Consider the following 21,510-nt stretch of genomic DNA (forward strand, 5'->3'; position numbering starts at 1 on the left):
CACATGCTATGTATGTTCATTTTGTTCATAATTAGTACATTCACATCACATCACATGCTATGTATGTTCATCATACTTAGTACATTTGTTTCATATCACATGCTATGTATGTTCATTTTGTTCATACTTAGTACATTCACATCACATCACATGCTTACATTTTGGTATGACATTTGGTTTGTTTAAATGGGACAATGTACATTCATTAACATTGATCACGCCGCTCGGTAGTAGGTAATGGTACCATAGGACTTGACAAATCCCGTTCCTAAAATCCTAGGTTTGTTTGGATGGATGGAATGACCGAATCTGAAAGCATTTTCTCTTGATAACCTTTACTTAGGGTTATCCGTCTGTCTCAAGGCTTGAATGTATGGAATTTTCACAACACCGCATAGATGTTTGTATCAGTATAGCATGCATTTCCACAAAACATAACTTTGATTTAAACCAAGTTTTACTTCAATACTTTGTTTTGTGCATTTTTACCTATGGTTTAGTTGATACATATTTCACTTGCCATACATGACATTTTGTTTACACATTACATGATTGACATTTGACATAGACATTTTGACATGGTTTTCACAATGACATTTGACAATTGGTTTAGACATGGGCAATTTACATTGGTGGTTTGTTTGGGTAAGTGATTTAAGTAACGAGACGTGTGTAATGTGATACAAGCATGGTGGATACGCCGCTGGTACTTCCTATATATAAGTGCTTGTATTATATTAAATGTCGTAGCGTTATTTAAATCATTCAATTTGGATTTACACATTTTTACACAAATAACATATTTTTCACAAAACATTGTTTTACAAAACAGTTTGTTTTATACAAATTCATTTTACTTGGTTATTCATTTAACCTTACAATCATTCTTTTAACTATACATATCTATCATCGCTTTTCAAACGATTTATAAAACAAAACATTTTACAAGGATCATGATTGATTTTTGTTAAACAACTTTTTCTAAACTTATAAGTCATGAATCCGAAATCAATAAAACCTATGTACTCGCCGGCATTTTTATGCTGACGTACCTATTTTCACATGTGTTTCAGGAGATGATGCATAGGATTGATCAAGATACACATAGGCGGACTTGGGCCTTAGTGACAATAAAAGATGCAAGACTAGTTAATTTTGTTATACTTCTTTGTTTGTTAAGACATTGTAACTCTTTTAATCAATAAAACAACATTTCAATTTTCCATCTGTTATGAAACAATGATTCTGTTACAACACTCCCCGACGATTCCGCCACGTTTTGTTGTTTTATGTGGTCGGGGTGTGACATATAAGGAGTACGAGATCGCTAATGGTTCGCGAGGCCACTAACATATGTAACGACATAGGAAGCATCCAAACCATAGGCATTTTTTACTTGTCGATTCAGGACTGTCGATTCACGACTAGAGACACAAAAGCACTGCTTCGTAAAAGAGTGGCCAAGAGTGTGGTTGCCTGAAACCCATTAGATCTAACCTTTTGTTCCGCGGTCTTGGTATGTAACTGATTAATGGTGCTTATGGCACCCTATTCGTGACATGATCTAAAGTATCATTCCTTAGTTTTTGTATTCAACATACCATAACACATGTATTTTCCCCAAGTTTAGAAACAAGTAAAAGTTTAGAAGTGGGGACATGAACTCACAACTTTGCGTATCCTGCGCCGTAAACTTCACCGGTTGGTTTTGTAGCATCGTGACCTATACGTGTTCTATTAATGTTAGTCACTAGACTTGTATCACACAAGTACAAGTCACCATCTTTTGTTTATGTATATGTTCTTGCACTTTGAGTATATATTATTTATTTGCAAATATATATTTCACTTCACAAATATATATTCACTTATAAAGTCTTTTTGTCAAGATAATAAGTTGTTAAAAATAATTTATATTTTTAACTTTTCAAGTATGTTACTTATATTGTTTTCCCAAAAATGAATATAAGTATTTTGTGAAATAATATTTTCAATATTATTTTGGTACAAGTATTCTTAGGAAAGTATACTTGTACTTTATGTGAATACTTGTGTATTTTGTATTTTTCACCAAAAATCAATACTTTGATTTTTATTACTTTCCAGAATTATTTTTTCTTAAAAATAATGTATTTTTAAGATTTGTATGAAATATATATATTTTGTCATGCTATAATATATATATATATATATATATATATATACTATATTAATAAGCACATCCAAAGGACTTCTTAAGGTCATATAAATTTCTATAAAACACCCTTAATGCATGATGTACTACCCTCTAAAGCACACTACTAATTTACCTTTCCAGTTATACCCTCAATCACACAAAAAAAAACGCGGCCAACAAAACCCCTAAATTTCATTTCAAATTTCAAATTGAGAGCCCTTTTTTTCCATTTTCGTTCTCTCTCTCCCTCAAAGATCTGGATTTGGATCTGTGGATCCAAAAGGAAAAACAATCAGAGATCCTCAACAGCTTCGAACTCCTCTACGATCCCTCCACACACTCCCTCGATGAGAAGAAACAAGAACTTTGTGAGTTTCGAACTCCTCTATTCACAGGTATGATTTTACAGGGGTTTTGATTCCCATCTCTCGGGATTTTGAGAATCCCATGTTTCTTTTTTCAGATTCAGTTCATTCTCTCTGAACTTAGGGTTTTCACATCACACACGGAGGAACCCCAATTTCTTAAGTGTTTGTGGTGATTCCATCAAGAGCAGGGGATTTTGAGAAGCCCATGTTTCTTTTCACATCACATCACATCACACACGGATTTGGTACAATTTGTAAATTGTTTCACTTTTTATTGTTTTTGCTAGGACTGTATTCAATCAGCTAGGGTTTTCATCTTCTACAAACAAGGGGAAGCTGTGGCCGTCAATATGGTTCTCAAGTACGTTTTCTCATCTTTAATGTATCACTTCAACATATATATATCCATCATCTATATCTATATTGCAACATGTTACACAATATTGTTTCTATTGTCTGCGTAAGTTAGGGTTTCAAACGCATGAAATTTGATTTATTGTTCATAAGGAACTCAGGTTTTCACTAAATCTGTATGATTTTCACTTCATTACCTGTTTATATGCGAATTTAATTGCTGTATTGATTAATAATATAGGCTATTGATGCTTGATTTTAGGTTTTTCTTGAGATGCTATTTGGTTATAATGTTTTATTTTACTTTTACTTTGGTTGTTGTTATAGGATTGAGCTATGCAGATTCAGTGGCCAGAAGATTTACCCTGGTAAGGGTATTAGATTCATCAGAGATCTGATTCACAGGTATATAATGGTGAATCTGTTTTGGATATTTCAATTTTAGTGCAATTTTTGAATGTGTAGATTGATTGTTGTGTTTAGGTGTTTTTTGTTTGCAAATTCCAAATGCAAAAGGTACTTTCATAACAAGCAGCTGAAGCCGTCAAAGCTTACATGGACCGCGATGTACCGAAAGCAGCACAAGAAGGTGGGAGATGTTTGCTGAGTTACTTGTTATGTGATGTGTTGGAATATGATTTTCGTTCATGTGTTGATGGTGTTTTGATTATTTGAAACTGGATCTTGCGCAAGAGGCTGTGAAGAAGAGGCGTTGTGCAACCAAGAAGCCGTATTCCAGGCTATTGTGGGAGCTACTTTGGAAGTTATTCAGAAGAAGAGAAGTGAGAAACCTGAAGTTCGTGATGTTGCTCTTCGGTATGGCTGTTGTTTTGTGTTTTAGTTGTAGTTAGAAGTGGAATAATACACCAAAACGGGCAGGGTGCGTAAATGGGTTTGCGTCAAATTATGCACCTTTTAATACCTGGGTGGTTTAGAAGTTGCAACTATGCTTGTGCCAAAGAGCAAGGATTTCAAGTTATCTTTCGATAGGTTTAAAGAGTTTTTATTATTTTCTGTGCAGAGCGGGAAATCTACAGCTATTTATGCTTGTGCCAAAGAGGAAGGGTTTCAAGTTATCGAAGTACGTTAATATTTAATATCAATTAGTGTTTTCTTATTACAAATATCTTATAAGCTGGTTGACTTTTTAGGTGAATACATTAGATTGGGGAAACAGTGCGCTATCAACTTTGGTTCTTTCATATTCACCAAAAAGCGAGCGTGCTTGGACTCATATGTAACATTTGGGTAGGTAGCTCCTCTATTGGAATAAAATATCTGTTTCATAATAATTATATTTCTTCAAATCATCTTAATTTGAATTAGATCTTGTTGCTTTATGAAAGTAGTGTTTGTATTAGAGTTCAATTTATTAGAGGTATATCGATCTGTTTTTCAATTCTTATGTTATATATATATATAGGGAAGGGTTAAAATAAGAACTCCCCCGAGTTGTGAGAACTTGAGAATTCATTTCAAAAAAGGTTATTTTCTTTTTAAAGTTTTATGCAAATGTTTAAAAAAAACCATATACTCAATCTTACATCAGTGTAAAACAAATTTACATAAGCGTGACGTTCTCAAACTGGTGATGTCACACGTTTTGTTGCACAAATTTACATGTCGAATAAATGCCGGATCGTCATTTTATTTCACGGATATCTTATTTAGATGTTAATCTATGTTTGTGCAAAATTTGGTTGAAAAATCGCACGGGAAGTAGGATTTCCACCGGAGTTCTCACGGTTCTTGCAACTCGGAGGAGTTCTTATCTGAACCAGATCCTCTCTCTCTATATCTATACTATATATAATAGAGGTACGTGTTTGCAGGGCTACTCAACCCAACCAGACCAGTTCTAAAAGTTATGGGCTTTGACTAAACGTGTCCGTTTTCCACCTCTAATATGCATCTATCGTTATCAAATTTAAACATATATTTATAGAATTCAAGAAAGTGTTTGCAGGACTGCTCGACCCATCCCGACCCGTTCTATAAGTTACAGCTTTTGACCAAACCCATCCATTTTCCACCTTTAATGTGCATCAATCATGAAACAAATTTTAATTTTGAAATTTATGGAACTGTTAGTTGAAAAATAAAAAATTTGTTAATTGCAAGAGTTGTAGTGATTGTCTGTAGAGATGCACAAAAAACCCGTTTCCAGACCCGACCTGAAACCAGTTCCTACCATACTTGACCCACGGGTACATATCAGTGGCAAATTGCAAGTTCTCGACAAGTTGCTAATAGCGATTACAGGATGCGGGTAAAGAGCACTTGTACTGTTTCAGTTAACTAAAAAGTAAATTTACTTTAGTTTATACATAATTTTGTTTTAATAAAGAATTGTTTTGTTGATTGACAGTTGGCAGTTAATTCTGAAAAGACCTGAAACCGACCAAGGCTACTTCTGAAGCAACTACCCTTATTGGGCTCTTGCAAAAGATCAGTTCCAAATTTAAGAAAGGTTCCCGTTTATTTTACTCATTTATATCCGAAATTACTCAACTTTATCATTTCTTAATATTTGTTGCGATTTTATTTCATTAGCTTTTCGTGAAATGTTGGAACGAAAGGCATCCGCTCATCCATTTGAAAACATTCAGTCATTGTTGCCCCCAAATTTGTGGCTTGGATTGCACCCTGTTCCCGGTATTTTTTTTTTTGTATTTTACGATACATTGTTAGTCGTTTTTCACTTTTTTTCGATTATTATTAATTTTCATTGACTGCATTATTTAGATCATAGACGTGATGCAGCAAGAGCGGAAAACTGACTTACTTTATCATTTGGGAGTGAATTAATCGGTTCGCAGACCGCTGCGAATGCTGCACTTTCTGCTGCGAATGTTGCACCGGTGGTTTCGGCTAATGGTCAACCTCAAGAGAGCTTGAATCCTGTTGGAATCTAACCGGACATTTGTGAAGGTATACAAATCAGGGTGTGTTGGGAGGTCATTAGACATGAGCCGGCTCAACAGCTACCATGAGCTGAGAGAAGAACTGGGTCAGATGTTCGGGATCGAGGGTCTGCTTGAAGACCCGTAAAGATTAGGCTGGCAGTTTGTATTCGTCGACAGTCACTGCTCTTGTGGTGGTTGTTGGTTTACAAGATGTCAAGATGACTTTGGGGGTTCGACCTTGCAACTGCCCTCATTTTAGATTGTATGGTATTAATCATTCTTTTGGTCATCTGTCATTGTTTAAAACGCATCTATCTGATAATGACATTATTGGAAGGTGATGTATGATGCAGCTGGTGTACGAGTGTAAGCTGGGCACAATTATGCTAACAGATTTTTTTTTTTACATTATACCAGATTTTTTTATGAAGCAAAGCATAGATTAAAAACATGCAGCAAAGAGAGGAAGGAAGGTGCATACCCCTTCTAACAATAGCCTCCTGCATAGTCGCAATCCGACCTCTTGGGCCAGCCAAACAAAAAGACGAGCCTTTGGCGGGACCCAGGGGTTCCATCTAAAATGGACCAAAGGAGGGGACTGACTTTTGCTGATGATCTATCTAAGCTGGCTGTAATGGAGAGATCCGCCAACTCAACTCTCCAACCCCGAGCGCTCAGTTACGTCAGCAAAGTGCAGGTATTTTTTTTAGTAATCTTATTTTTATTTTGTGTTAGTATAGATTATAATATTTTGGAAACTAAATGTTGCTTTTGTTTCTCTTTATGGACTTCAGCTTATATATAATAATCATTCCTTATGTTGGCGAACCACTGATTTTGGAATTCTAATAACCGTTAAGTGATGGGTGTTAAGATGTCATCTCTGGCTGTTTTTGTTTGCAAATGACCATGACGGTTTAATTGTTTGATACCATTTAGGTTTTTGTTGGTAGTACAATTTACTACTTTAATTTCAGTTGCCAATGAATTAGTTGTGGAATTGTAGACTTTTATTTTCATTGTCAAACTCTTGGAACATTAAAGCAATATTATTCTTATTTCAAGTATAGCTGCTCTTGAATGATGTATATTGTCAACATTTGCCAGCTGTTAACATCAATCTCTCTGTGTTTGTTTCTTATCATGAATGTCACAAACTCCAAAATTCCAAATTTTGTTTGGAACTATTTTTTTTTAACGAGTGTGAATTATATCAAGTCTTTTCCTTCATTAGGGTTATTATTAGAATTACACAAACTTGAAAAAGATGATCTTTTAAGGATAAACTAGCAAATAGACCCGCGCGCGTTGCAACGCGGACACATTGCAAACATCGATTCGATCACCTGAAGTATTATGTGTTCATTAGGTTTCATGAAGCAAAGTCAATTGCATTGTATTACAAACCACAGTTTATATACTTCTCTTATATTCTTTTAACATTAGTCTTTGTCTTGTTCTTTTATTAATACTACAAAGTTAATGCCTTTGTTAATTGCCTTTATAGTTAGTCCCAATTAAATTCAGGTTGTAATTTCATTGGCAGCTTGTAATAATTCCTTTGTGCAGAAATCATACAATTACATATTGAAAAAGCAAAACACATTTTTTTGAACGGCGGGGAAATATTTCAAGATCCATGCTTAATAACTTTAGATCTTTCATAAACAAGCTTTATGTTAACTTTTTAACAAACTTTCCATGAGATTTAGTTTCAAAAATTAGTTCTACACACACTTTATTACTTCAAAATTACATGATTATGCATACAAATTCATATTTCAAGTTCACATAATGCTTTATATGTTCATCTTCAAGGTTAACCATGGATCCTTCAAGATCCATGTTTAAACTTGTTAGATCCAAGCTTTAACATACTTGATCTAAACTTAAACACAAAATATAACATCAACAACTTCATTACATACACTAAAATTTCATGTAATCACTTGATTTCTTCATGAATATGTTAGATCTTTTCATTTTTATCATTAAAAGTTAAGTTGTTTAGATGGTGAAACTTGTACATAACATAAACATGACTTATTTTTGTGATCAAGAAGCTTACTACTAGCTCTAATGGCTAGGGAAGTGGCACAAGAATGAAGATGATGATCAAGGAAGAAAATGAGAGGTTAAAAGCTCCAAAGTGAGCTCCTTCCACTTCTAGCACCTTACACCTTCTTAGATGGCCTCCATACACCTATAGATCACCTTAGATTGTGAGGTTGAAGCTTGAAAATGGTGGGTTGTGTGTGGGAGTAGTAAGCCGAGAGCAAGGGTGAAGGGAGGAAGAAGATGATGGTTTTTATGAGATGTAGGACAAAGTGATCTTCTTATGGTTCTTATAGAAAAAATGTTCCAACATCATGATCTTTCTCATAGATTTTATGCCATCTAGTTAGGAGACATAGTTAACTAAAAAAATAAAAGTCATGTGGGGCCCTTTGGGGCCGTCCATGGTGAAAGGGGGGGGGGGGGGGGTAAAGTGTAAAATTTAGGAAATTGAGGGTTTAAAGTGCAAACGAGGGGGTTTAACTTAGTTTAAGTGTGTTTAGGGGTTTTTATGATTTTTAAGGTGTTCTAGCACCAAAAATAGTTTAATATCATAAAAAAATTACTTCTAGTCAAATTTTGATGTCCCGGTTATTGTCCGCTTGTTCAGTTCGTTACGGTTCGTTAAAGTGCTGAATTGCGCAGTTTCACTAAGTATGAAGCCCCTTTGTGGCAGTTTTAATTCCCGACACTTTGTAAGTTATTTTGGACAATAAAACATAAATTTTGCATGATATTATTGTGTTAAATAGCTGATTATAGCTGAATTAGTGCTGATTTATGCTGAATTCTGCATCTAAAGGCGTTTCGGGCGCTTTTTAGTGTGTAGTTTAGCTTCTGGAAAGTTTATATGTTAACCCTTGTATCCACACTTGGGTTTTAATGTATTTTAGATGTTGGACCTGTTCCTAGGCCCTAATTCTATTATCTGACTGCTTTCTGCAGAAATGCTGACACAGAGTGTCTTACCAGTGAGTTTACTAGTCTTTCTGACGCAACGCTTAGAGTAACGCATAAAGCAATATTTGAAGTATAAAACGTGCATGAATTCACATGTCTAGCATGTAATCAGACAATGCTGACATTTAAGTACATAATTGCAGATAATAAATAATAATTAAATATGTGCCAGTTGTCACATATTTATGTTAGTTTTTGCTGTTATTTTGCCCCTTTTGCATTTTTAAGCTCTTTAGACCCTGTAAATTAAAAAGGAATAAAGAAACAAGCCTTTTCAAATATTAGTACCGAAAAACGGTTGATTTTACACCGTATTTGATAAAATTTATATGTTGTATTTCATGCACATCAGTAGGCATAGAGCCCAAGTTTCTCACATCTGTAGCAAGTGATTTTTGACATATCTCTCATACCCGGTGTTCCTTGCTTGCTATCATCCCTTTGTGGTTGTTGGTTCCTTCTGACTCGTAAGAGGTGTGTCTTTCAGCCTATGTTGATAATTACCTCTCCCTCGTCCTCGTGACGGACGGAATCTCCCTCGTCCACGATTTCCAACATGTTGTCCATGACCCGCATACAAGAGTTCTTCTAGATTGTTCACGGGGCTTTCTTTTTTCTTTAACTTTTACCTTTCTTCATAAGTTTTTAATCTACCAATAGCTTTCGCCCGGTCTTTGAGGGAAAAAGGGAACACACGGAGCCGAACAGCATCGCTGGAGGCTCCGTTGATCCGGAAGGGGTCACATATTTCCAAAAATTTGGTAATATGTAAATGGGGATCTTCATCGTATAGGCCATGGAAAGTGGCAAAATTTTGGAGCATTTGGATTAGGTGTGGTCGAAGCTCAAAGTTATTAGCATCGACATTAGGAGGGTTAATAGCGGCTCCAAGATTACCGATCATAGGCCGTAGGTAATCCATGAAAGTGCGTTGATCCGCCATAGGTGGGTTTGGGTCGAGGCTTTTCGTTGGTTTTTAGCTTTAAGTCTTTTTCTCAAAAAGCGCTCGGGTTTGTCAAGCGGTACGTTTATGTCTTTGTCGGTGGTGGAGGTCATGCACCAAACTGTATCTCTTGCGAATTATACAGAATTGTGTGATTTTCTATGAACAAAAACTAAAAGAATGCCTGATTAAAAGGTTAGCACGAACTCGTGCTGATGCTAGCACGGCCAATGCTGTCTAGAAAATGTTTCTGTTTTCAAGTTCCAAGATACTGGAAGTTCAACACGGCCCATGCTCCTATAACACGGCCCTGTGTCTCTGTTCCGGTAACAAGAAAACAACTTTTCCTAGATACTGTAGGTTTAACACGACCCGTGTTGATCCCACACGACCCCATGTTATTTCTGTAGAAAGCAGAAAATTAGAAGAAAAAGAGGAAAAATTAAAAAGAAAATATAAAAATGACTAGACCGTCAATTTTAAGCTTTCTTAAAATCCTTGTGTCCCCGGCAACGGCATAATAAACTTGATGTGCATGTGTACGTATATATTTTTAAGTTATATTTTAGCTCTTTTTACTCACCGATTCAAGTTTTAAATTTATAAAACACGATATTCTACTATCACTCTACACACACGTTAGGGCAAGTGCACCCATCGCGGATGTAGTATAGTGATGGCAAGATACCGAGGTCATCCAAGGACACAAGAGCTTTTAATACCGGCTTATCGTTAACGTCTAATCTAACCAAGCTTTGATGAAAAGGTTTTTAAAGCTATAAAAAGATAAACAACAAAAAAAAATATATAAGGAAAATGAAATAGATAAGAAAGAATCACTTGGTTCCAACTCCTCTTTTATGTATCCTTTTAATGATATCCGCACTTTGGGAATTTTAAGAGATTATCTTTAAGTTATAGTAGTAAGCCCCCTTTCAGGCAAAGTTACCCTCAACCTATTGGTCTGAGTCAGCAAGGATACAGTCCCGTAAGGTCGAATTATTGAAAGATAATTAAGTAAGTTATTAATGCGAAAAGTGGTAGGCCCCCTTCCAGGCAGCGTTACCCTCAACCCTTTGGTCTGAGTCAGTAGGGATACAGTCCTCGAAGGGTTGGTTTAAAGTTTTAATAGTAATTCATAGATAAGGGATTTAAGCGGTTCTTACTTCTCCCACGGGGGTTAAGACCGTCAGCTTGTGAAGTCCTACTAAGCTTGAACCAGGTTCTCGCAGGATCTATATACTGAACGAGACATAGAATTTACCCAACTACCCTTCTAACCCCCTTCCAAGTAGTTAACGCGCTTATATAGACCGTAAAGACACGAATATGTGAATAAACAACATATGAAGAATGATTAGATAAATTCGCCTTCAATATAAAAAACCAGTTATTAAAGTCACTAACTCATACCCAATTAAAAAGTAGCCAAAGACTGGAAATCAAAAAGAAATACATAAAAGATTTGTTTTCACCAAGTGATGTAAGAGTTTTGCCAAGCATGGCCTTTGTTTTACAAAGTGTTAGGCCCTAAAGTGTGAGACTGACGCATCAAATTAACACAACGAGCTATGGTTACGAACTGGGCCTTACCGGGTTAGTTTATATTAGTTTGTGGACCTTTATAGGTCACTTGGGCCAAGATTTAGGCCATGTGGGCCAAGCAGGCCCAAGGGGAGCCCATGTAAGGAAGTGGGCTTGCCTAGGTATATAAACAAGTTTTCAACTTGTTTTAGGTTTGAACTTTTGGAACCTCATTGTTACAATATTCTTGAGTCTTAAAGAGAGGTGTTTCGATTTGGTTGTGAGCACTTGTACCAGACGGGATTGCTTTCATAGTAATATAATCGTGTGCAAGTGTTTAAAGGTGATTCGGTTTGTTTTTCATTTTTCATACTTTTCGGTTTATCTTGAATCGTCTTGTGTTTGGTTTCCGCACTCTCACAAGATTAGGTTTGATATCATTGAAAGATCCGGTTTACGGGACTTACAAGTGGTATCAGAGCCATTAGAACCTATTTCTAGGCTCGGTGTGATATCAAAGATTCAAGATTTTCGTTATTTTTGGTCCGGTGTTCTTCGCGTTCTTCGTAGTGTTCATCGAAATTTTATCAAAAATCACTATATTTTGGTGTTTTGATTTTGAAAAAGGCTGTTAAAAGGATTAAACGTAATTTTTAAAATTTTGGAAATATCTTGATTTTAAAATTTTCACAAATTTTCGGTGATTTGTTGATTTGACAGAATCTTTTGAAAATTTGTTTACTTTCAAATTCAAATTTCCATCTTTTAACGAGTCCTTCACCACCGCCGTACATTAGATCCCACATCCACGTTCTCGAGTTAAGGAGGTCTCGAGTCACGGTCTCGACTCATCATCAAAGTTTCATTCATCTTTCACAAGGTCTCGACTCTCATCATCAACATCACAGTCTCGAGTCATCATCTTCCTAGTCTCGAGTCATCGTCTTCCACGGTCTCGACTCAACAACCTTCACAAAGGTCTCAACTCACTTCCACGGTCTCGACTCAATAAGAGGTTGTCAGCTCCAAAAGTTTACACAGGACTCGACTCATCAACTTTCACAGTCTCGAGTCGCAACCACGGCTCTGAGTCGCAACCGAGATCTCGAGTCATCAACATCCACTGTCTCGAGTCGCAACAACGGTTTGGAGTCGCAACCAAGGTCTCGAGTGTCACACCCCCAAAATCCACACGCGGAGTATCACCGCTTGGAGTCGTGGCTGACCAGGATCAAGCCACCAATCATATAGAACAACGTAAATAGTAAAAGTAATTGTCATTTAACCAAACCAATCCATATGAAAGGTGTTCCAAAACATAAGTATAATAACAAAGTTTAGCGGAAGCGTATGAGTAAAGGCCCAACATAAACAAAGTATGTAATGTCATAATGTTTAATCAAAGCAATCACGATCCTTGTCCACAACGACCGCGCCTCCCCATGCAAGCTCCATGTATACCTAACGACCTGCAAGGCATGTAACAGAGAGTCAACAACTAGTTGAGCGAGTTCACAGTAAGTAAGTTCGTAATAGTAAGTTCGTCTGTAACGTGTGGCTCTACTGGGCCGATAGTATGTTCTATTGGTGGGGGCTTCCCATCGTTGCATATACACTAGACTATTTACAACCATAAGTGTTCTTCTTACCGAGAACAGTAGTACGTACAAGTTTATGTAGGTTTTACGTAAGTGTCCTTCACAACTGAGGACAGGGGTACGCGAGGGTTTATGTAGGTTTTACGTAAGTGCCTGACACAACCGAGGCAGTAATGAGTATAAGTTCACGTAGGTTTTACGTGAGTGTCCTTCGCAACCTGAGGACAGTGATGAGTACAAGTATACGTAGGTTTTACGTATGTATCCTGCGCATCCGAGGACGATGGTAGATAGTCTAGTAACAGTGTAAGTACAGATATCTATTCAATCTCATTCCTTCAATCCCATTCCCAAACCCCGGGAATCCCATGCCTTGGTAAGAGTGTGAACTCACCTTGGTTTGCTCGGTATGTTATTGCTTCTAGTGTTAATTAATGGTTAAGTCCGTTACACACGACCTATGGTACATTGCACATAAATTCGATGTAAGCGTTTACGTTCAATTAGGGTTTACACCCCCTTGATGTCCAAACAGCTGTGTTTCATGTGATAACTGTGTACAGAATGTCATGGCATAGATTGTTCATACATACAGTATCCAGTATCAAACAGTATCATGCAGTAACATACACATACAGTAACATACACATACAGTAACATACACATACAGTAACATACATACAGTGGTGTACAGTTATATACAGTGATATACAGTAGCATATACAGTAACATGCAATGTTTTCTTCATTCAGGGTTTTGAATTCAGCATTATACGTAAACTCAGATCAAACAATAACTAAAACTCAGACACTTATATACATGTGAGTTTCGGACTACACAACATCACAAAACTCGGACCTTGTGTGTTATCTAAAGTTCGGACAAGAGATCATAATCAAAAGTCTGACCATTACCCTTTGATAAACTCGGGCCCCTTTAACTCCTTACATAAATTCGGACCCCCATTCATGTATTAACAAAAGTTCGGACATATCCCCATTCTAGAATTCGGACATATCATGACTAAACACACTTACAAAATTCGGACATATGAAAAGTATCATTCAAAAGTCAGACCTCACATGCATATAAAGGTCGGACCCCCTTTACCATTCCAAAAAGTCGAACCTTGTGATGTACATAAAATTCGGACCTAGTGTCCTTTACAATAATTCGGACTATATTATGCATAAAGAGGTCGGACCCTACACTTTATCACATACACAAAAACTCAGACTATTATAAGCAACGAAAGTCGGACTACATGCAAAATCAAACATCGGGCCAAACATCAATCATGCGAACATTCAACTTCAATGTAACAGTTACGTTTTTACGATCAGGAAACCCTAATTTCATACATTTGTATTGCAGTAATCAAATCAACAATCAACATTCTATCATAACAGGCATCTAACATTCAGCAAGTGATTACACAACTGATCATTAACCATTTCACAACAATCAAATCTTTAATAACCACAGTGTCATTGTTTGTAGAACTAGGGTTTTGCATGAATCACATAATCAAAGATCAACAACAAGAAATCATTGAACAATTACCTTGGATTGATTCTAGATGAAGAGAGGGATCAAGAGTGGTGATTGAGAGCTTGTGCCAAGAAGATGATTGTAGAGAGAATTGTAGAGAAATGTTGAAGTACGTATGATGATTGTGAGAATGATTAGGGTTAAGGGTTTTGTTTTATTTCCACTATTAACACTAAACACCCTTAAGTATTATCTATTACATAAATGCATGCACAAGACATATAATTTACAGTTTCATCACCAAGTTCATGTATTTGTCACATCTTTCGTAAATGACACATAACCATGCACAATCACCATATACTTTATCGAACCAAAACGTATACAGTTACAAAGCAAACCAATTGTGCAAGTAAACCACTAAACAAACAGTGAACATGCAATAAATGCGAAAGTGGAATCTCGGAAACTCGAGTTGTCACATTATCCCCAACTTGAAAGAAATTTCGTCCCGAAATTTAGCATGCGGTTACTGAGGAAGCTAGGTAAGTTGTAACGTTTACTGGTTTTCCAGGGGTGTCACATCAAGTCTTCAAAAATTTGGTCTCGAGTCATCTTCACTGGTCTCGACTCATCTATCTTCAACGGTTTCGACTCCCATCTTCATATTATCAAAGGTCTCGACTAACTTCTTCAATTGGTCTCGAGTCACACAAGGTCTCGAGTCATTAAACTTCACATCTTCACTGAAGGTCTCGAGTTGCAACCGTCAATCACCGTCCATTACTGTTCACCTGATCACCTGCAACTATCATCTTCTCCATCTCCGACGTTCTACTCCGACGACCACCATCTCCGAGCACCGCCGTCCTCCGATCATCTTCTCCGTTCATACAATAATCATCATTATCATCAGTCATCGTTTATAATCGGACTTCTTCTTCTCCGATAACCGTTCGCCGGAAACCTGCAACACCATCGTCAACCAGCGACAACCACCTCCACCATCTTCTCCGATCACCGTCCTCCTTAACTGCTATCACCGTTTCAACCTTCGTCACCGGTAACCGACGACCCCTTAACAACCATCTTCTCCGGTGTCCATCGTGCAACCATCCAACCACGATTACCGTTCGTGTCTACACCCACCTTCATCATCATCGATAGCCACTGTTGTGTTGTGGTGTGTGATTAAACCAAACGAAGAAGAAGAAGTTGATTACAGTCACATATTGTCACGAAAAATCTATTCACAAAACGTTTGTGAAGGTTAAACTGAAAGTGATAGATTTTAATTTTAGTATTAATAATTATAATAATCATTTAGTAATCATTACATAATCATTATTTATAATAATAATAATAGTTAATAATAATAAACCATTATATTTATTAAATTTAGTAAAGTAACTTAAAAATCTTTAAAAAAAGATATGAAATAAAATAAAAAATTGTTTTGTTGGTTTTGTGATAGCGATCTGGCAGGTTTCGAGGTGCGATACAAGAAGCTGGTTCGATTACGTGCAAAGTGTTTGAGTTAGCAAGTACACGGGCTCTTGTTTGGTTTGTGTTTTGAGGAGAACAAAAGTATCAACCACCCGCTGAAATTATGGCATTCATATTTCACAAACCCGTGGCTCAAGAAATTACTGGTGAAGAGATACTTTCTGTCTTTTGCACTCCTGAATGTAGAGAAAGGGTTGAGGCATATCATTTACACAACGCTGAGCTAATACAAGATTATCAAGACATAAAAAATAAAAATTTTACTTTATCAAAGAATGAAAAGCTTTATAAAGATAAAATTGAAGCTCAGCGAAAAGACATCATCAAACTCAAGGATGATGTAAGTGTAAAAGCAACTCAACTCTTATATGTTCAGGAGAAATTATGCACTGTAACTAAAGAACTGGAGGATATCAAAGATAGATATCAAATAAATGAACTCAATATTAAGAAATTTGATTCTTCCAGCAAACTAGTTAAAAACTTATGTGATCAACAACTCGCATATTAGAAAAAGAAAGGGTGTGGATTGGGTTTCAATCATGCTCCTCCTCCTTATAATAACAATTATACTTATTTACCTATGATGGAGGAGGAGATGAAGAATGAGAGTAAAATGACTTATGGTCCCAAAAACAATAAGTCATCATTTAATGACAGACCAGTTGAGAAACAGAAGTCTACTCCAATAAATTTTGTTTCTAAAGGCTCAATTGATTCTAACACTTCGTCTTCATGTGCAGATAAAGTATCTGAAGTAAAGTATGGAGATGTTCTTGGGAGTGAACCAGTTGTTCATTCTAATATTTCTGAAAATTATTTTGAACAAACTGAATCTGATATTGCTTTTAGTAGGTCTTTGTTTGCGTCATTTTGTGCTTATGTTTCGTCAAGTGAGCCTGATGTTTGGGGCAAAACTGATGATGTTTGTGTTGAATCCTTGAACAATAAGTGTGGTGATGATTGTTTTTCAGTTAATACTTGTGATTGTGATGTTTCTAACTCTTCAGTTGATGATTGTGTTACAGGTGAGGTCCCTCAGGATACATTCAGTGAAACCACTGAAACTTCTTCTCAAGAAAATCGAGAATGTCCTGGTTGTTCTTCTGAATCGGTCTCAGTGGACGTCCCTAATGTTGAATCTAGTGGGACCCCATTGGAAACCGTGGCTGAAAGCAAATCTCAAGAAGATTCACATGATACATATGTTGAAGAAACATGTGTTGATGAAACTTCTGCATCTTCAGAAATTAAAACTGGATCTGATTTTGTAAAAGAAGAGGTGGTCACAATAAATGAACAGTCACAAGAAAATGTTTCTGAAAAGGAAATTAAAACAGAAACTGAATCGTCTTTTCAAAATGATCCTGATAAAATTATAAAAGACGAAAAACATCATCCATCTGAATCTCATGCTTGTGCTAGTTCTGATCAGCAGGTACAGAAGAACTCAGAAAAGGCACATGGAACACAGGCAACGCAAGCTCGATCATCTAGACCCACCAGATCAGCTATTGATGTTAGCCATCAGAATCTCCATACTTTGAAACGATAGACATGTTTCAACTGTGGAATTCCTGGACACATTGCTAGAAATTGTGTTCATCGTCCAAAAGTGCAGCAAAATGTCAATACTCACTCTTGTGCTGATGTTTGTGAGCCGGTTCACAACACATAAAATGAGCCAAAACAAGCAGATCAAAATCAGGGATATAAGAAGTCTGCTCATCAAGGACAATCACAATCTCGTAAGGCTCGTGACAAGGTGAAGAAGAGCTCCAATCAGGGAGAAAAGACGAAGAATGGTGCTCAGAGCAACAAGACATCTGCAAACAGCAAATATAAGCACCCAAATTCATCTTTGTCTAAGAGTAAAGTGCAGGCGCATCCAAAGCAAAAAGGATCGGTCCGTCCTTCAGGACCTGCTAGAGCAAATCAAGCTGCTCAAAACGTCGTTCCAATAAAAAGACAAACTAGCTACAATTGTGGCATTGCGGGTCATATTGCTAGAAACTGCACACGGCGTCCCTATGTACCCTACTATATGCAAAATCAGAGGTTTACACCTAACGATAACTATCATTCCAAGCCAATGAAGGTATCTTCACCTAAGGCAATGAAGAATGTGAATCTCAAGGTTAAACCATCTGATGGGGATTGGAACGCTGCTAAAAACAAACGCAAGGCTGTTCAGGAACAAAAACGTGTTTCTAAAACAAACAAACCTGAAACAGCTGGAGTTGCTCAACCGAAGGCAACAAATATGTTTGTTAAACCAAGACAGATTTGGAAACCCAAATCCAAAGCAGCGACGTCTCCAATCCTTGAGACAAAAGGGGACTTATGTTTAAAGGAAGTGTCTTATTTTGATGCTTCAGGAAATCCCAGGACCACGATGGCCTGGGTACCCATGTCTTACTAATCTCCTTATTTTTCAGGAACAACCAAGGAGGAGTTGTTGACAACCTATGGAATGTTGATAGTGGTTGTTCCAGAGATAGAACGGGTAACATTTCACTGTTGCAAAAAGTTCAAATTTTTTTTTACAGATGATGTGTTTCATTTGGAGGAGATTAGAGAAGTAAGATAAGATCATCAAAAGGTACTGTTTAAATTCAGTGCTTTGATTTGAATTTGATTAGTCATCAATCTGATGACAGAACGGTTAAGCAAAAATATTTTTCTCTCTTTTTCTTAGTTTATAACTTTGTACATAAAGTGTCATTTCTCTAGTAAATGGTAAATTTGCGCAAAAATACAAGATTTATGCACAAATTTAGGGGGGGGAGGAACATATAGATAGATATAGAGTTTAGGAGGAGAAAACTCAGAAAAGAAAAATACAAAAAGAGTTTGGTGTATATATATGTATTGCTTTAGGGGGAGAAAATGAGAAAAATACAAAAACATTAGAAAAATGAAAAAGCCAAAAAGAAAGATTGCATGATATGGGAAGTGAAATAGATGTTCGTGTTAAAGGGTTTGACTAACACATGTAAGATGCCATAGCTGAAAAGACTAGGATCTACTGCGATTTGTCGATAGGCTTGACGCTCAAAATGATAAAAGATACTAAGTGATATAAACATAACGAACTATATACCATGTGGGTAACATACCAACGGCGTATGATTTTATGGTCTTAAATCTTGCGTTGATAGATAGCCAACGTCTGAGGTTTCGGGTCTTTATATTGTTTAATCATCCGCGGATATCTTGGTTGTCCTTCTGTTGCATCCAGATTATATGCAGACCTAGACACAGTCAAGATATCTTAAAAGATCCCAAAGAGGACAAAAACCTTAAGGAATCAAATCTCAAAATGAGAAAATTTCCAATGCTCAAAGAGCCAAATTTGTAACAAAATGGTATTTGCCTCGCCCTCGTTGGACACAATCATTGGTCGCTCTGCTGTACGAAAGTACTGACCTGTCACCAATGGTCTAACATTGTAAATCAAAAAGGATGACATCAATATACTCACCTATTACGATGAATCGTTGTGCTTACCTTGGTCGCGGGGGTATGCCTTGGAATGGGACACACGGGTATAATAGTATAATATTACCTTAAGCTTATCACGAAGTTGAAAATTGAAAGTTGAGCGTTAAAGTTTATGTGGACAAACATATTGGCAATCGCATAGACCAGTTTGATTAGGCTCGTACTGAAAAGTGTTCCTTAGTCTGCCTGAGCACGAATTTTGATCCCATTGCATTTGTAATTGTATATTAAGGTAGTTGTTTATATTTTGAGTATTTTAATTGTTTTTAGTTCTTAAAAAAATCAAAAAATACAAAAATATTGTCTTACTTTTCTATAATATCAAAAATCCAAAAATAGAATGCCTATTTGTTTTTCTTAGAATTAAAAAAGATTGTAACCGTTCTTGAAGATTTGACTGATCATCAAAAGCTAAAAGAATTTAAATTGTGAAATCTGAGTACAAGTATTTGGATGTACCTAGTGTTCATATGGTACTCTCCCTTTTACATAAGAAATGTTTGCTTATGAGTTCGTGAGCATGTGCAGAACTTGATTTCAATCAAGAACAGGGGTTGTTGAAGAATGAGATGCTGTTAGTTGCTGAAGAAGCCTGAAGCAGCACAACAACAAGATGTACCTGAGTCAGAAGAACTGGATACGAAAAGCCTGAACCAAGCTTTAGGCCATGTGGGCCAAGCAGGCCCAAGGGGAGCCCATGTAGGGAAGTGGGCTTGCCTAGGTATATAAACAAGTTTTCAACTTGTTTTAGGTTTGAACTTTTGGAACCTCATTGTTACAATATTCTAGAGTCTTAGAGAGAGGTGTTTCGATTTGGTTGTGAGCACTTGTACCAGACGGGTTTGCTTTCATAGTAATAGAATCGTGTGCAAGGGTTTAAAGGTGATTCGGTTTGTTTTTCTTTTTTCATACTTTTCGATTTATCTTGAATCGTCTTGTGTTTGGTTTCCGCACTCTCACAAGATTAGGTTTGATATCATTGAAAGATCTGGTTTACGGGACTTACACAAAGACTCTTACGATCGATCTTGGATCCCGAGACTACTACACACTCTAAATGATGGAAGATGGATGATGGTGGTGGATGATGGTGTTGTAGTGATACTGGAGTGGTGGCAAGTGAGAGAGAAATGGTTTGCCAAGGGATGGATTGGAATGGAACCAAGCACCCCTATTTATAGGCTGAAGACAGACGGTCACCACGGCCCGTGCCCGCCTGCCATGGCCCCGTGGCCATCTCTCTCTCTTCCTCATTAACTTCAGTGTCAGGTCTTGTACTAACACGACCCTGTGTGTCAATGACACGGCCCGTGGCCAATGTACTTGCTGCACTATCTCAGATTCTGCAAATCTTAGAGTTGACCACGCCCCGTGTTGCCTTAGCAGGGCCCCATGTTGGTTGTCTGTTTTGTCCTTTACTGTTGTCTTTTCTTCTGTAGAGATTCTAGTCTTGGGCACGACCCGTGACTGGTGGACACGACCCCGTGTCAGGTCTTCTGATCTTGCTATTTTCTTGGTTTGGATGTGGATTGGGGCTTAGTGAGTTGCGTCAATCCTCCTTCGTTGTATTTGTGTTGGTTTTTGCTGTTATTTTGCTCCTTTTGCGTTTTTAAGCTCTTTTGACCCTGTAAATTAAAAAGGAACAACGATACAAGCTTTTTCAAATAGTACCGAAAAAAGGTTGATTTTACGTCGTATTTGATATAATTTATATGTTGTATTTCATGCACATCAGTTGGCATAGTGCCCAAGTTTCTCACATCTGTAGCAAGTGATTTTTGACATATCTCTCATACCCGGTGTTTCTTGCTTGCTATCATCCCTTTGTGGTTTTTGGTTCCTTTTGACTCGTAAGAGGTGTGCCTTTCACCCTATGTTGATAATTGCCTCTCCCTCGGCTTCGTGACGGACGGAATCTTCCTCGTCGACGATTTGCTACATGTTGTCCATGACCCGCATACAAGAGTTCTTCTGGATTGTTCACGGGGCTTTTTTTTCTCTTCAACTTTTACCTTTCTTCATAAGTTTTTAATCTACCAGTAGCTTTTGCCCGATCTTTGAGGGAAAAAGGGAACATACGGAGCCGAACCGCATCACTGGAGGCTCCGTTGATCCGGAAGGTGTC

General features: G+C 37.1%; 1 long non-coding RNA gene and 1 pseudogene across 1 annotated transcript; both read left to right on the top strand.

Moving 5' to 3' along the window:
* The first annotated feature begins 2,894 nt into the window (after positions 1-2,894).
* LOC118482598 lies at positions 2,895-4,139 on the top strand (annotated as a pseudogene).
* A 1,142-nt stretch (positions 4,140-5,281) lies between these two features.
* Positions 5,282-5,668, top strand: LOC110880818. Its single transcript, XR_002559467.2, has 3 exons — positions 5,282-5,368; positions 5,452-5,553; positions 5,644-5,668. It is a non-coding gene; the product is annotated as an uncharacterized LOC110880818 (long non-coding RNA).
* The last annotated feature ends 15,842 nt before the right edge of the window (positions 5,669-21,510 follow it).

This window comes from Helianthus annuus, chromosome 10 (assembly GCF_002127325.2).
Source record: "Helianthus annuus cultivar XRQ/B chromosome 10, HanXRQr2.0-SUNRISE, whole genome shotgun sequence".
NCBI classification, from domain to species: domain Eukaryota; kingdom Viridiplantae; phylum Streptophyta; class Magnoliopsida; order Asterales; family Asteraceae; genus Helianthus; species Helianthus annuus.